Below are 18,200 nucleotides of genomic sequence, written 5' to 3' on the forward strand. Positions count from 1 at the left end.
GTAATTATGTGAAAGATGTTGCTAACCACTCTAAAATCTTGATAACATCTCCATAAAAAGTCCGAACGTAAAATCAGACAAGGTATCATTGTAGGACATTATTCTTTTTCCTATGGATGATGAATGTGTAAGGATGAGCAACAGAAAAACGATGTCAATCAGGGAATTTCACTCTTCAATCCAGTTTGTGAGAGTGTCGTTTTTAGCATTGTTAACAATAATTATGATCTTTCTGTAAATCATATCCTGAGTAATGGACACAGATAACATTGATAAAATATGTATCATTAATAAATTAGACATATTTAAAGGAGCAAAACTAGATAACAAAAACAAAAAAAATGATAATTCATTTTGAAATCTTACATTGAAATAAGATCCTGTAGCTCTAACAAGGCATTGGTGTCGATTTTCTTCAGGTTGTTATCGCTTAAGTAACTAAAAACCAAGTAGTTATGTTATGTTAAAACTACTAGTTTATTTTAAAAAGTGGAGTTGTTGCTTGGTGGTTGTGATGCTTTGCTACCACTCCAAGGGTCCTGGGTTCAAGTCCCGTCACATGTCAGGATTTTTTCTAAGGACCAAATTACAACTCCACTCCCAAAGACTTGTAATAAGACTTTGTTTATGTAGAGCATCTTGTGTATATGTCTGTCTTGTGACCCTCTGAGGGTTCCTAATGATCAGCATTTGCTGGATGGATCACCCTCATTAAATATGGTTAAACAAAAAATATAAAAAAAAAATCCGTTAATATTAGCATTAATCAACAATAAAGTAAAAGCACCAAACATTAGAGAAATACATACCCGTACACTCTTTTTCCCCAAAGATATGTATGCGATTCTCTCTATACGTTTCTAATTTTGGCTTATATTAAGAAAACAATAAATATAGGCCTAATGTGTTCTATAAGTTTAAGTTCTTGACGGAAGGATGCGCATGCGCAATATTGTATATGGAATTGGGACTACCGGTATCCGGGCAATTTCTACCTGAATTATAACCTACACTAACTACATATTGCATCTCACATAACACGTACATAGTTAGGAGGCCAGTGCAAACTTTGTTACCAAATTACATATTTAATATATTACAAAGTTTATATTAGGCCTATTACTACTTTTTATATGTTATTGGTGAATAAGCTGCAGGGGCGGTCGCAAGACTATTTTAAGAGGATTTCCCAAACAGGGCTGTAGACACTGAGTTTTTGAGCAACACAGGACCCCTATTGTTGGCATATGGCGAATTGTAAAATGACACCGCTTGATGACCGCAAATGGCACTCTCGCACGTAAAATTCATGATAAATGGCACATCTAGTTCGCCGGAAATGTCATTCTATAGTGCGCTAGCAAACAAAGGATTGTAGACTATATTATTCCGCTGGTAATAAAACATACGCGATATTTTGTACGTTCAATGCGAACGTCAAGTCATTGATGAAGGTACTTATGGTACAGTCATACATTCTAATAACTGTAATCGACTAATGCAAATTAATTATTAATTTGTTTAAAAAAAATATGAAGCTGCTGCTATAAATATATTGAGCAAAACGTTAACTTGCATTATTTTGAATTAAATGCTAAATATATATATATATATATATATTAATTTAGAATTAATGTTCTATGCCTGATTTGTTTATATATATATATATATATATATATATAAAACCAATATTTTCAAATTTCATTTTCATTTATCCACTATAAACTGTACAAGTGTTGCTTAGACCACCCTTCAAAATAAAACGAAGAACATTTGCAGACAGAAGCAAAATTTGCTCTGCTACCGGATAACGTGTTTCAAAGTTCAGAATGTCGATAAATTACTATTTCACCTAATTTTTACGGACGTGCGGAAATGAAGATAAATAGGGTACTACACGCGTCGGAAATACAAAACTATACGTACAATGATTTGGCCTTAAAATTATGGAAAACCCAGACAAAACACAATAAGGACAAATCGATTGGCAATATGCCCAGGGAAACGATATGAATATATTTCATTTGTCGATTTTATTTTACGCAAAGTTCATGTGTGAATGCTTGATCCATTAGAGGGTAATCTGATGGCGCTAGTAACACTATTATGTGTGGGATAATTTGTGAATGACGTAGTACATACACGAGACTAGATAGGAAAGATCTGCACTGCCGTTCATTGCGAGAGGAGGGTGAAGTCTGGTAATGTGTCATGATAATGTAACAAGCCAGAGATGAAATAAAATCACGAATACATTTAGCTGATTGTCGTTGTGTTAGTCGGCGTCAGAAGTTTATCGACCGACATCACATATCTATTTCTCATGTGTAGCAGAGCGTTTTTATTGAATAATTTTGTTCGTAAGTTCATTTTAACTAAATTGAAAACCAATGGTTTATTCAAATTCAACACTGTAACTAATCCCTCACTATTCAATAATTATATTATTATACTATTATATTGTTGAAAAATGGATTTCGTGATATGAAAATTGATTGACAGTAAAACGTAACAAAGATACGTTCTAGTCTGATTATTAGGTATCCATACAGTGATGAAGCTGAAGTATTTTGTAGCGTTCATTGTAAAGGTAGTTAAAATCGTTGCCATTACTTTATTTTTACCAATTTTAACAATTAACCTAACAACAAAACATTCAACAATGATAAAATGCCCTGCAACTCTGTAACTACTTTACGACTAAGCATATCAAGGTCCGGGTCCCTCCAAACCCCCAACCCTAAATTTTAAAAGAACCCTTTTTTTGATTATTTTAATCTTTTTTTAATTATGTGACATATATTTGTGTGTATGTTTGGATACACAACGGCAAAAATGCAGGCAAACAACAATACGATCGTAGCAGAAACACACGCGATGAAAAATAGGATAACATAACATGCTTCAATGTGAATCAGGGGGAATTCCCGATGAAGTAACTTCCGTTACGGTAATAAATTATAATAACAATAATTAATGATTAATAATTAATTAATGTACATTAATTATTATTATCAATTATTAATGATTTTAAAAAGTTAGAAAAAAAAAAGTATGAAGCTGCTGCTATAAATATTGAGAAAAACGTTTAATTGCATTATTTTTAATTAAATGCTAAATAAGTAAAACAACAATTTAACTGTATATAAAATAATAAATATAACTTTGAAATAATGATGGACATTTTGCAGAAAGAAGAAAATTTTTCTCAACTACCAGTATAAAACTGTTACTACAGAAATGTACGGACGTATACGGAAATGAAGATAAATAGGGTACTACAGTACACGGAAATACCAAAATTATGATTGGGCCTTAAATTATGGAAAACCTCCGGCAAAACGCAATAATTATGAACAAATTGACTAACTCTATGACCGGTTTTTCCAGAACAGAGTAGTGTTTGTAAGCCTCTTTTCGTACCTTTTATGTTAAGGAGAGATACATTTCCCTGCTCTTTTGACGCGCGCACCACAAGCAACAAGTCAGTAAAAAATTCATTTTGCGCATGCATTTACAAAAAAAATACGTCGACCGCCGTTGTATATTGTGCGTGGTATAGTAGGCCTTTAGTGACTGCTGGTTAAATATTACGGTGCATTCTGAAAATTTGCAAATATTTTCTTCCAGACTGGACTTATATAACGTTATATGAATATTGTATACGATGAAATGGGACGTAAATTTTTATTTAGTGGCAGAAACAAAATTTAGTATGAAATTAAGGGTGTTGCCCTGGTCACTAGAGCAACAACCCTGGGTCCGCCCCTGAGCTGAAATACATGGAATTAAGTTTTATTTACTTAATTTTTGTTTACTAGATTTATGAAATTCAATCATAATTTAAAATCTAAACTTACAGCACCAGTGTATTTACAGGAATTCCAACTGGCCATTCATTGAGTCTACGGTTCGTACAATTCACTATTCGTGTTCTTTCTGTGCATTCACAAACTGCATTCACTTTAGTATCATTACTACATGCAACCTCAAAACATATAGATGATTTCACCAACAAACAAAACGATAAAAAAGTCAATAAATTATGAGACATCATCTTCAACATTTTTGCAGGTAAATGCAAATGTAGACTGCCTCTACGGCAGTTATAGATTGTGAGAAACTTTACCAAGGACAATGCTGTATTATATGAAGCAATACAATTCAACCGTTTAAGGTTTTATTTGTGTTTCTTTATATAAAAGTATGTTTTGAAACAATTCATTCACCAATACGAACAATTTCCGGGTTTAATGCATGGGTTGTGTTCTAGTATTATTGGCTGCTCTTTCAATACAAATACAAACAGACGTTAAGACAACAACACAATGTGTGTAACCTCGTGATGTTTTGTCATCTTAACGATCCTAACCATTGATTGTGCCATGATATAATACAATGTAGGACTTGATTTTAGAAAATAAAATGCATTCAAACAAATAAAAAGAAAGTAAAACAAAATTATTGGTTGGTTTCAAATTCATGGGTTTAATTAAATAAGGAAACATAAACAACAAAAGCAAGAGCATGCTATGATTTGTTTGTTTTGCAGAGATGTTAATATTTTAAAGGAATGGATTATGAATTCTGATGACGATCTTTTCAAGTCAGTGCTGTCTAAAATAAACAATTAAAAAGAATATATAACTTATTTAAAAAACATGCTAAAAATGTTTCACAGCTTTACCTAAGTATATTGTTTAAAGTAGTATTGTAACAAACTACCCATAACACAAACCATCTAAAGAATATTAAGCCCAGGCAGCAATAAATGAATTATATAACGTTAATATATTAGCCGACTCATTCATCAACATTTCATGTAGTTCATGAACATTTGAATCAAATCATTTTTATGCACCGTTCGCCTGTTAATCAGTTGAAACAACTGGTTTGCACACGATACGCTCGTTTGAGTTCAAACAATAATTATTTCAACCATCCACTTTCCAAACAGCAGTTTTTCGTACCGAAAGTCTTTTCCTGATACGTGTTAAAGTGGTTCCATATTAATAACCTACTTTTTATTGGCCAGTTTTACACACTGTTCGTTTGTTCATGATTTCATGTCAATAAAATCCATCATGATGATATACTACAGTTGTTGTAATGTATTCGAGGATATAAAACTTGTCCATGATTAAAACAATGGATATAAATTAGAAAAATATTCTTTGCCAATTGCCAATTGCCAAAAAGAGACAATAACTAACAAATCGTATGGGTTCAGTATCTTAACAACAAATAACAAGTTTGATTAAAGTATGACGAATGAGGGCGTACTTTATTTTATGGAAGGCCATTTTTATTTGGACATTTTTAAACACATATCTGTATATTATATACTAGTTTAAATTTGGATTTATTTTTATGTTATGTATTTCATTATATATTTTATTGCAAACTGAACTTAAATTATGCTATAAACAGTTATTACCATTGATTACATAGCTTTTTAAAATATATTTGTTTACGGGCGCTAACGGCGTATCGTAATTTCGGTCACGCTTCTTCTCTGCATTCGCGGTATAAAAAATTACGACATGAGGTGGTTAAAAATAGCGTACAGATCTCTAATTTTCTCGTTAAATCCTAGATTTTGCCCAACTCAAATAAAGAAATTAACTTTCAAATATATTCTGAACATACTGCGTGCATTTCATTAGGGTAAGATCTTATGCCAAGGTGAGGGTGATTTTTGACTGGACTAAATAGCCTACAATAAAAAACAAATATAAATTATTGATTCCTAAAAAGTATGTTTGTTACAATATTATACAGAAATGATGAGAAATGAGTCTTAAGAACCTTAAGATTATACGTGTGAGACCCCAAAATATAATAAATTTATGTAATGGAAAGTGGTTTTGGTGTTAGTGTTTATGTAGAATTATCCATGTCAGGATATGTAGGCTTACGTGAGCTAGCTATAGATATTTTCTCTTATCTTCTTCAATCATCTCTTTCATTCAAATGAATATGATATTTCTTATTCCTAGCCATCTTTTGTTTCAGTTTATTATAATTTATAATATCTATTTTAAATCTTACCTTTGGGCTCTACATACTGATTTTAATTCATTGTCAAAAGATATCAACATACTGGCAGTTTAGGACAAACCTGTTGAGCCGTTAAATGGACAAACCACCACTCATAGTCACGAATGTGCAAACATCATGCCATTAAATGTAAATGTCAGACTTTGGTGACCGATTAGAGGCACCCTATTGAAGATTGAAACCATGCCTTCATAGAATGGATTTGATTATATTTTGTCAAATTAATGTACTTTAAGGTTTTTATGAGAGAGTTATATACGCCTAATATTTTTTTATTTGTCAAAGAATATCTAGAAGGGTCTACTTATCTATATTACTTTATTTTATTTACATAAATGTTGTTTTGCTTCTAGGGCTGACTTTCAATATAATCTTTCCTTTTCGTAAGAGCGGAGTAATAATAAACATTGTTAACCTTCATGGCCTGTCAAATTGAAATAAAATGAGATCAACGTGTAATGAAAATATATCTTTTCAAAGCAAACACACAATTTAGTATAATGCAAATTAAATCCTTTATTCTGTGTATAAGGTTACAAAGTAATTAAAATAGTATTATTCAATAAAGTAAGTGTTTTTTTTTCATTGGAAACATGTGTCTATATTACATACTTTTATTTCACATTATTTTATCCATTAAAATATGTACGGAATTCATTTTAAAATGTGCCTGTCTGTGTACGGAATTCATTTTAAAATGTGCCTGTCTGTGTACGGAATTCATTTTAAAATGTGCTTGTCAGCGTACGAAATTCATTTAAAAATGTGCCTGTCTGCGTAGGCCTAATATTTAAAATAATGACAACATTTTAAATAAAAGATAGTCTGTTCAATGAAAATCTTAAGGTATTAACATTAAAGACATTTTGCTTCAGATTGAAATCTTCATTCTGTGTAATACATTTTGTATAATATCGTGGAAAGCTCAGTTTAGAAAAAAGACACTACACGTGTATATAAAACACCAATCAATGCTATTCCTTCAGGGGCATAGAGACAAGCAAACTTATTATAAATGTAAACTATGTAATATTCTGGGTATTGGCTTTGGCCGTTGTGAAGGGATGAGTAATACGCAAGGTGAAAGTTGTACAGCATGACATTACAGCAACATCAGCCTAAGTTTCTTTATTCAAGATATATTGTCCCCCAAAAACATAATAAATGAAGATTAATTAATTCATACTTTGAATAGGTTATTTGTAGTTAATAAAGTTAATCCCTTCCGTAAAAAATCAAAACAAACAAATAATGTTTTCTCTTTCTTAATGTTAAATTCAACCAAAAACCCATTGGCTGCAAGCCAATTTGACCATTAAAAAAAATTCAAATTACAGTTTTTTTAGGTAAATACATTTTTTCGATTCAATTTTTGTTCAAAGTGGATAACTATCATGTGACATTAAAATGCCATATTCAACAAAAGCAGTTAAACATTTTTTTTTTCAGAGAACAATACATATTTAAGTAATCAAAGTCATTTAAAATACTGTAGGCCTACATAAATATCAAAATAACACTTAAATAGAAAACATTTGAGCAAAGGAACAGACCTTGATCACAAGGATAGCCAAGAAAAACGTCCTTATCAAAACAAACTATTATTAGATCGTGTTTGTTATTACTTCTTACTATCATTACTAGTAACATTCATTGCAACGGCGTTACTTTTACTCACTACAGACGGTTCACTCATGGCAGTACCCTCCCTATTGATGTTCTCGGCTGCTAAAGTACATGTTATCTGAAAAAAAAAAAATAAAAGAACTTCTAAACGAATCCTAGTTTTATTATTGAAGGTTGTGCTGTGGGGTAGTTGTCCTTAGGAAGGAAGTTGTTCCTGATGGAGAGGTTGTTCTGATGGGAAAGTTGCCCTAATAGCTGTTGAATGCTAAGGCTAGTGTTGCCTTAAAGCTATGCTAACTTTTCTGGCTGTTTTACTTTATGGTTTTGATTTAGCTTTTTGCTTTTAGATTTACATATATATGTATATTATTAGATCTCGTCAGTGCAGATCAGGTTTCGAAATGAAATGTACCACAGAACATAATATGTTTAGAGTTTCTTATATTATTTGTTTTGTTTCAGATAACATGTTTGCAGCCGAGTACATCAACACGGATGACACTGCAATGAGTGAACCGTCTGTAGTGAGTAAAAGTAACGCCATTGCAATGAATCTTCCTAGTAATGGTTTTTTTTGTCTTGTGTGGGTTCGTCCCAAGTCCAATGTAATATTTTGGCTCTGTGTGTATGTGAGTCGCTTCATACCCGGATGACATATCTTAAAACTAATATAGTTACTAGGCCTATATACAATGTATTTAAGAGATAAAAAAAAGCATTTTTTTTATTTCATTAATTTAAGGAGATTTTGCTTTATATCTCCCCATTTACATTGAGCTTTAAAGTAGTAGCACTTCCTAGTAATGGTAGTAAGAATTAATAACCAACACGTCCCAATATATGTTTTTTTTAATTGTCGTGTTTAAAAAACGACATGTTAATAATTAATTATTATTATAGTGCATATCAAGCAGACGGTCCGAGTTCGAGTCTCTATTGGGGCGAATTTTCTCATTCTCACAGATTTCCTCATCTTTATCGTTTCAAAAATTAATTAGTGCAGCTCAGGTTTCGAAATGAAAATTTACCGCTGAACTGGCACAATATCTAGGCTGAGCCAGGTATGCGGGATGCGGGACATGGTACGCTGATTATCTATATATAAATTTACGTAAGGGCAAAATTCAATAAATCGCGCCTTACTTCTAGAATTTTTACTCGATGGTATAAATTATAAAGTTGGTTCGTACTTTCGGTACTGATTTTAACCACCTGATGAAACCCTGTTTACTAATTAAATTAAGTTAGATAATTAGTTATTGACGATTAAAACGAATTTAGGTTCAACGATTTGCCCCAAATAGGGGTGTTTTCCGATCGTGGTATACACTGTCTAATGGATATCCATCTTGAAAAATACCTGCCACAAAAATGCGAGGAGGCTTCGCATTTTCCTATCTCCTCCTACTATAATTGTTTTTAATAGCTGAAAACTGGTTGAACAGCTAGAGTACAGCATCATAATGTTGAAGACAGGCCGATTTTCTTAAAAAAATACTATTTTGATAGATTTAATATACGATTATACAAATGTATTGATTTGCGATGAATGGAACATCCCAATCTCTCATCAGTCTGCCAGAATTTGGTTTAACACAAGTAGGTAAATTTATGAGCACATTTGGTTTAGCACATATGGTAGGTAAATATATGGGCCCTTTGAGAATAAACTTGCAATTCTTTGACAATACTGTAAATAGCTATTAACTATTTTTGGTCCTCATTTGAATTGAACATTTCTTACTGTGAATGTTCGTACTGTTAGATGTAATATAAAAATATATACAAATAAACTTTATTACTGAGATTGTGGTTAGGCTCTACTACTGTTAGATATATAAACACATTATTATACAAATAAACTTTATACTGACAGTTCCTTCTCAACGTTTGTATTATTTATAGGCCTATAAAACATGAAAAAAATATTTCGTTACTGAGTGGATAAAAATATATTTAAAAATGTTTCCTCTTTTTACCTATCCGCTTTCCCATCCCTCAACCCTAATGTTACATACAAAACACAAATTGGGTTTCTTTAAATGAGTCCAAATCAAAAATTTTGACTCATTTGTGATAAGTTTCTCCTTCGGAAGTAATTCCCAGGGTGCTAATTTTAGCTGACTACATAAATCATCGTGTCTATTTATTCGTTTCTGTAAACGACAATGTATTATAGTCCTGCGGTAAGTACATTTGAAATTGCCAGTTTTGTTACGCTGAAATGACTGTGTATTCGAGAACCATCTGTGGGCACTACCTAGATAGTACGCGAGCGAAGCGAGCGTTCCATCTAGTGAACACAAAAAGTGCACAAGCTCTACGAGCGTGATTTGCAAAATGCTAATAGTATTCACAACAAAAATGCACCGTTTTGAACTGAAGAGTGCTCTACAAAACAACATACTATAAAATGTATATAGCAGACAGTAGAGGAGCGTAATATCCAATCTGTAGACAGTACTGTTATATTATATTCACACTTTTAGATAATGAAGGATTTATTGGGTGTTTAATGTAATTGTATAAAATAAATAATGCTGTACCCTATTAACAATATTCTGTAATAATGCTGTACTTTTTTAACTTGTTAATGATTTGTTGGAATCTTTGTTGGTTGGTATGTTTTTTTGTAACGATTTCTATTTTTATGCGCATTCCTTTTGTTTATTTTATATGTATAGTGAAATTGATGAATAAAAAAAAAGATCACGATTTGTTTTCTTAATATAGTATAGTACCTCTCCAGCTGATCTGAACGGCCACACATTTAACACTGATTACAAATATGCTTGACGAATAGTTTCTTAGCTAGGTTCATTGAACCAAATAATATGTCACAAATTAAATTGATTTATGTTCAGCATGGTTTTTAAAACGTATTGAGGTTTTTATTACAAATACCCCTAGCTAAAACTTCAATCTACAATATTATAAAGAAAAAAATAACAATACTACCCTCTATAATTAATAAAAACATTTACATTATTTTTAATTTAAGGATTAAATAATTGCTTTAAAATATGTGTTACGTTATTACTAGCAAATACACGATAAACACTTTTTAAATTGCAAATACTCAATCAGAATAAGTTTGTAAATTAAGTTGAAATAAACATTTAAAAAAAAATCACAATTTTTTTAAAAATAAATGTTAAAATATACTATTTTTTAAATATGCTAACAAAAAGTATATCTATGTTTAAAATAAATGGATAGATTATAGATATTTTGTTATTATTTTGTTGGTATTTTTAGGTTACCTGTAATGCACAAAATACAGAATGGAACATACACAAAATTGAAAAAATTCCCTTTCCACTAAAACAACAATTTTAAAGTAGTTTTTATAAAAAATTGTTCAAAATATTATGTCTTCGTTCTTCGCTTAGTTTCCAAAAAAGAACAATTATACATTTTTTTCTTTTAAGTGAAATCAATCAAACAATATAATGAAATAATTCGCCGAATATCTATATTTTGTTTAATTTGATGAAGGTACAACTTTTATTAATGCGTTTTGCTTTTTTAAAAATAGTCTAATTTACATGATGGTGTTTCTTAAGTAGCCTACAATAATTATATCAATACTTTGTTTACAAATGGTTCTTTCTATAATCTGATTAATTGCCTGTATTGTAAGAAGGCAGATATTTAGTTATACACTCAAAAAAAATAATGAAACATAATCACCATCATACAATATTATTACCTCATTGATACATATTACTATGTCTATACATACATACAAATACAAAATGCAATGGTATACAACAACAATGTTTACCATACGTATCTACGTTTTGTTTTCTCAATTTACTCATTTTTTTTACATTCTTGTTTGCACTAATATTTATTATTCCAACTATTTGCTATTCTACACGTAAATGTGTTAACAAATACCCTAATGACTATTTAGTGGTTAAGAGTTCTAGTCTCAACCAGGTGACACTTTCCACACTAGATTGATTGATCCGATATATATATATACTCTCCATTAGATTAGACTAACTTAAAAACAAACATAAATTGAAAAATGGAATAAATTTAATTCCTTATTCATCACTATCTTTGAAAAATTATTGAATATCTAAAGTTACAACAACAAAACCAGAACAAGAAATATAAGAACTAGAGTGATAGTATAAATATTACCTTAATATAAAAACTAAAGCTATTATATTATAACATTATTTTCTTCAAGGTCATCATCATCGATCTGGAGAAGTAGTGCCCCACTAATCTGACGTCGACAACAGTCTGTTTTAAGTTTCTTTAAAAAATCAACTGAAAAAGAGAGCAAACAAATGATTTAATAAACAGTAACCAAAAACTGTTTGTGTTATAAGCAGTTGGCTAAATCTGGTGGTTTGATAGGCCTATATATCCATTGTAGACCTTCGATAAATACCTTACCAATTACGATCAGCATGATAGAAACATTCAGCATAATTAGAATAACGGGAGTTATCCTGTGTAGTAAACCAATGATGTCATCTTCATTGACTTTTTGATCCACGTTTACGATCGCCCCAATGGATAGATTGACAACGATAAAGACAAGAGTCAACAATTGGAATCTCTGCTCTGACTTCTCTTTCATTGGTTGAAGGTACAAATGCAATACAATAAAGATGACAGTAAAAAACAAAGAGTATGACAAACTTGAGGACACGTCATCTTTTAAGTTGACAATGAGTGCCAACAGAGCCTTGTTGTACAGCTCAAATGATTCCCAAAACCAAAATTTGTGCTTGTATTGTCCACAAAAGAACCTCACACCAATCATCCGTCCTTGATCCTGGTTTTCTTCATGCTGATCACTATGTACATATATACAGTATAGCATAAGAACTATGACCAATGGGAAGCCAATGATGTATGTTAGAGAAATGTAAACAAGTGTTTTGTTGATTTGATATGTAGATCCATTATTTTGGTCCAGATCAATCGAGTAGTCTGACGTTAGTACTGTTTTACTGACATTGCCATCTTCTGTAACGTTATATAAACGAATTGACCATGGTCCAACCGCCATGATGTCTGCACATGTGTTTGCATATGTAATGTAAAGAAGTAGCATTGACACAATGATACATTTGTCACGTGTGCGGCTCTCAGTTATTACCCCATGGCACGTATTCCACGTATAAAACATAAGGTAAATGGCGGACATAGTTATTACTATGAAAACAGGTGTGCAAATAGCAACTTGAAGTGACGAATATGCATTCCAAGATTCAAGTAAACATCTTGGGCTTAGCATACTAATATATCTTATGACGTCAAAATACTCAAGTATTCTACCAGCATATTCATAGTTTTTAGGCCAGTGAATATTAGTTACTTCTGACAGTATACCTAAAACCTGATAGAAATTAATAGCAATTTTTAAATATGTCACAAATGAATCTAGTTTTGTTTGTCGGTGGTGGTCGGTATTCCTTTGTTGTAATCTCCAAATGAGACAAATAACTCCAAACGTTACAAAAATAACACAAATGAATGTGATAACAGTCAGGAGAGGGCCTTGGCATTTGTGACATTCGTTAAATAACTGATAATATCCTTTTGAACATGCCGCACAAAGCCAACCAGTATATCCTTTAGCACAAGTGTCATTCAATTCCAATCCAATGCTACAACTATTATTTCCCAGTGGACACAGGTGAATTTGTGGTAATGGACCTTTGTATACAGCATATTTTAGTTTGTTTGGATCGTCAATTGGAAATGTGTCGTTTTTTAAATTAATTATAAATGTGTTGTACGCCGATAAACAAGGTTTTTTGTTTTGTTCTTCATCTACAATACAATCACCAGGGAAATCCCAGGACCACCAGTATCCACGTGTTAGATTCAGATATCCTCCATTGCATGTAACGCCCTCCGGACAAGGCATGCATGGACCAAATCGATCAGTTCTATGGAACTTGTCGAGGCAATAACAAGCATTTAGATTAGCAAATGTACTTGTATTGGTTCCAGATGGACACGTCTGGCAATCCGCGATAGACGCCGCTCCTGCATTATCTGAAAAACTTCCAATAGGACATTGCTGACAGGTCTCTCTATAACCAATCCTTCCAATAACTCCGCGTTTATCTTGATAGAAACCACCTGCAACGACGAGATAAAATGTTTGCTAAAAACAATTTAGATAAAATCGTTTATGTATAAAGATTATTTGCTTTAACTGAAAACAATTTGATGTCATTTAAAATATTGGACATAAAATAATTGAAATAATTAATAAATACCATCAATTACCTGGAGGGCACTTTGTACATGGTGGATGCTTATTCATGGTCGACATTATTTTGTATGTCCCCTTTTCGCATGGACTGCACGTTCCCGTTTCTGAATTACACGCCAAACCACTACCACCATCAATATACCTTAATAGCTCTTCAGCAATGTCTATATTAATGTCTGTATTTTCAGTAACACAAATACTAGTAAAACAATAAATTATATTATAATTATTAAACAATAAGTTTAACAATGATTGTCTTAGTATAAAACATACTACAGTACTATAACTGATAACATGCAAAAGTCATTAGTGAATTGTCTAAATTGATATCTCATCAGGATGGGCCCAACGCACGTGGAGCGTTTAAACTAAGAGGGAATTAAAAAGTACGGCGTACATCTGGCGTATGTATTGCGTAGCATACGCCTTTATATGTTAATTAAGCAGTATCGTTATTAACGCAACTCACTACGCCTCGTCCTTGGCGTTATTACCGACAGCTACATACCCACTACACTTACGCCACTAACTACAGCGAATCTGGAATAATTTAAAGCTTATTTCAAGATATTGATCAATCACTTCATGTTTTTTACTGTTGTATTGTAAATGTTATTGCTGATATAAAAAAAAAGCTATTTAGCTGTTCTCTGCTCTTCGATCTGAAACGCATGAAATCTTAAGGGTGAAATAAACGTAAATAATGACGAAAAGTAGATTGACTAAGAAATAGGAAATCAAGCGCTAAAAAATATTAAATAAAGATGGGCGTATTTCAAGAACTGAAAACACCAAAAGACGGCCTTCATTCATATATTCATTCATTTTATTTCACAATGCATCCCACTTGATACTTTATTACAGATTAATTCAAAATATTAAATAAAAGATTCAAACCCTGGTGGATAAAAAAAGAAATTACGTAGTGGAGTACCATCTAGGTCGTGCCCACAGATGGTTATCAATTACACAATAACTTCAAGCGTGGCAATTTTCAAATGTACGCAATTCTTAGTTTGGTTTGTTGTTGACATGAACAAATAAATAGACACGGTGAATAATGTAGTCAACAACAATAAGCACAATGGGAATTACTTCCGAAAGAGAAACTTTGAGTCAAATTTAAACAAACCCAATTTGTTTTTTGTATGTATTAGGGTTGATGGATGGGAAAGTAGACAGGTGCAAAGTGGGACAATTATTAAATATATTCTTTATTCCTCAGTAACGACATTTATTTGTTTTCATGTTTTATATATAATGTACCACTAAATACAGTAAAACATTTGTGATTTAATACTTTGTTGTAACTATCACTGTAATAGTCGAAATTGAAATAGTAAAATAGCATGTAATGAAACACCACTACGTCGTTTACTGCATTGTTTTTGTAATTATCAATGAATACAAACATTGAGAAGCAACGTCAATAATAAAGTTTATTTGTATATGTGTTTATGTATCTAACTGTACCCACATTCACAGTAAGAAATGTTTACCGCTTCAACCAAAAGGTTTTAAGTTTATCACTAAAGGCCCATTCACACTGGGACGATAACAATCGGCGATAAATAGATAAACATGCCTTTTTCTTACACAAAACAAAAGAATTTAGAAAGGTTTTCATTCTAGAATTATAGAATACTCATTTATGCTGTCTTTGATAAAACTAATATTTTTTAAAATCCAATCAAATGACGTCATGATCAATAAATCCAACAAAATCGTTGTATTGTCACTATATTATTGCTCTTACTAATAATCATGACGTTATTTGATTGGACATGTGAAAAAATAATTTTTATCAAATTAAGCATAGAAGGTTCCTAAATAGTTCTAGAATAAAAACTTTTTAGATTTCTTTTGTTTTATGTATGAACAATGCATATTTGTTTATTATCGTCGATCTTTATCGTCCTAGTGTAAATGGGCCTTTAGGATCAATAAATTTACCTACTTGTGTTATACCAAATAATTATTGTGACTGCTGAGAGACTGAGAGATTGGAATGTTCCATTCATCGCTAAGCAATGTATAAACGTATCTTAAATCTTTTAAAATAGTATTTTTTAAATAATATTGGTTTGTCTTCAATATTATGATGCTGTTCTCAAGCTGTTTAAGCAATTATCGTATAAAGAGATAAGTAAATGCGAAGCATCCTTGTATTATTGTGTGCGGGTTTTTTTCTGCATTGACATCCATTAAACAGTGTATACCACAATCCGAAAATACTTCTAATTGGAGCAAATCGTCGAAGCTAAATTCATTTTAATTGTCAATAAGTAATTATCTAACTCAACTTAATTAGTAAAGGGTTACATTAGGTGGTTAAAATCAGTACCGAAAGTACGAACCAACTTTATATAACTTCTAATAAAAATTAAAAGAAGTAACGCGCGATTTACCGAATTTTACACTTACGTATAGACTAGATGGTACGCTCGCTTCGCTCGCGTACCATCTAGTTCGTGCCCACAGATGGTTCTCGAATACATAGTAATTTCAGCGTAAAAAAACTGGCGATTTCAAATGTACGTACGGCAGGACTATAAAACATTGTCGTTTACAGAAACAACTGAAAAGACACAATGATTTATGTAGTCAACCAAAATGAGCACCTAGAAACTTATCACAAAATGAGTCGAAATTTGTTATTTGAACTCATTTAAACAAACCCAATTTTGTTAAATTATTCTTTATATTTCTTTATTATCCAATAAGCAACGAAATATTTTTTTTATAGGCCTATAAATAATATACCACTAAATAGAGTAAAACATTTCCGATTTAATAATTTATTAAAACTGTCACTGTCTCATGGTCGATTGAAATAGTAAAGTACATTTAAAGACCACTAATACGTTTATATTTTTGTAATTATTAATTAATACAAACGTTGAGAAACAACTGACAGTAATAAAGTATTATATTATTATGTGTTTATAATCTAAAAGTAGGAGCTACCCACACTCACAGTGATAACGTTTATTAGTATATTTGTTTATATTATATCTAACAGTACCAACACACTTTTGATTCAAATGGCGATCAAAAGTGGTTAACACCTATTTGCAGTATTGTATAGCATTACAATACTATTTCTGTTTATTCTCCAAGTGTCTATAAATTTACCTACTTGTGTTAAACCATGGAGGTATGCAATAATTTGGAATGTTCCATTCATTGCAAATCAATACATTTCTATAAACGTATATTAAATCTATCAAAATAGTATTTTTTAAAGAAAATCGGCCTGTCTTCAACATTATGATGCTGTACTCGAGCTGTTCAACCGGTTTTCAGTCATTAGAAATAGTTATCGTAGGAGGAGATAGGAAAATGCGAAGCATCCTCGTATTATTGTATGCGGTTATTTTTCACGATGGACATGTATTAGACAGTGTATACCACGATCGGAAAACATCCCTATTTGGGGTAAATCGTTGAACCTAAATTCGTTTTAATTGTCAATAACTAATTATCTGACTCAATTTAATTAGTAAAAAGGGTTACATCTGGTGGTTAAAATCAGTACCGAAAGTACGAACCAACTTTATATACCATCGAGTAAACATTTTAGAAGTAAGGCGCGATTTACCGAATTTTGCCCTTACGTAAATTTATATATAGATTAAACCTGTGACCATTTGTAACTTATGATTTCCAAAATATGATTTACCTGAGTACCTACCTAAATTATAATTAACAGATTTGATTACAATAATTATCAGGTTCTTGTTGTTGTCGATGTGTGTAAAAGAAAATAGTATTTAAAATATTTAATTCTGAGAAAGTGTTTACGTTTTTATATGTTTTTCAATACCATTCGGAAGTGATTGTAGTCCACCGCAGTCCAGATATCTAAATAAAGATAAGGTTGTATTAAGTGCATGTAAGTTCATTGACATAATGGAAAATAATGATACTAATAGTTTTGGATAATGAACGATGCAGTTATGAAATAATGATAGTTTGTTTTTTTAATTTTTCCTATCAACATACATTGTTCCATTTTCTGTCATATGTGACAAAGCATTTTCCCCAATCGTCTCTAATTTATTGTCAAATAGATATCTGAAAAAAAAAACTTTTATTAGTTTAAAATATATTTGTTTTGGTTAGGTCTTTAATTAATTAAAACGTGTATAACACAGATCGAAAATGTATTATTTTACTTATTTAAAAAAAGTAACACATCTCACATGTATTTCAGCGTTTTACCCTTGGTTTTTAATATTTGATACGTAATGTTAGT

At 31.3% G+C, this 18,200-nt stretch overlaps 1 long non-coding RNA gene across 1 annotated transcript; it reads right to left on the minus strand.

Annotated features, from left to right (window-relative positions):
* Positions 1 to 17,748: 17,748 nt before the first annotated feature.
* Positions 17,749 to 18,175, minus strand: LOC140055273 (uncharacterized). The gene is made up of 3 exons (XR_011846649.1): positions 18,148 to 18,175; positions 17,948 to 18,019; positions 17,749 to 17,806 (listed from the first exon to the last, which is right to left on the minus strand). It is a non-coding gene; the product is annotated as an uncharacterized lncRNA (long non-coding RNA).
* Positions 18,176 to 18,200: the final 25 nt, after the last annotated feature.

Source organism: Antedon mediterranea, chromosome 7, assembly GCF_964355755.1.
Source record: "Antedon mediterranea chromosome 7, ecAntMedi1.1, whole genome shotgun sequence".
Lineage (NCBI taxonomy): Eukaryota > Metazoa > Echinodermata > Crinoidea > Comatulida > Antedonidae > Antedon > Antedon mediterranea.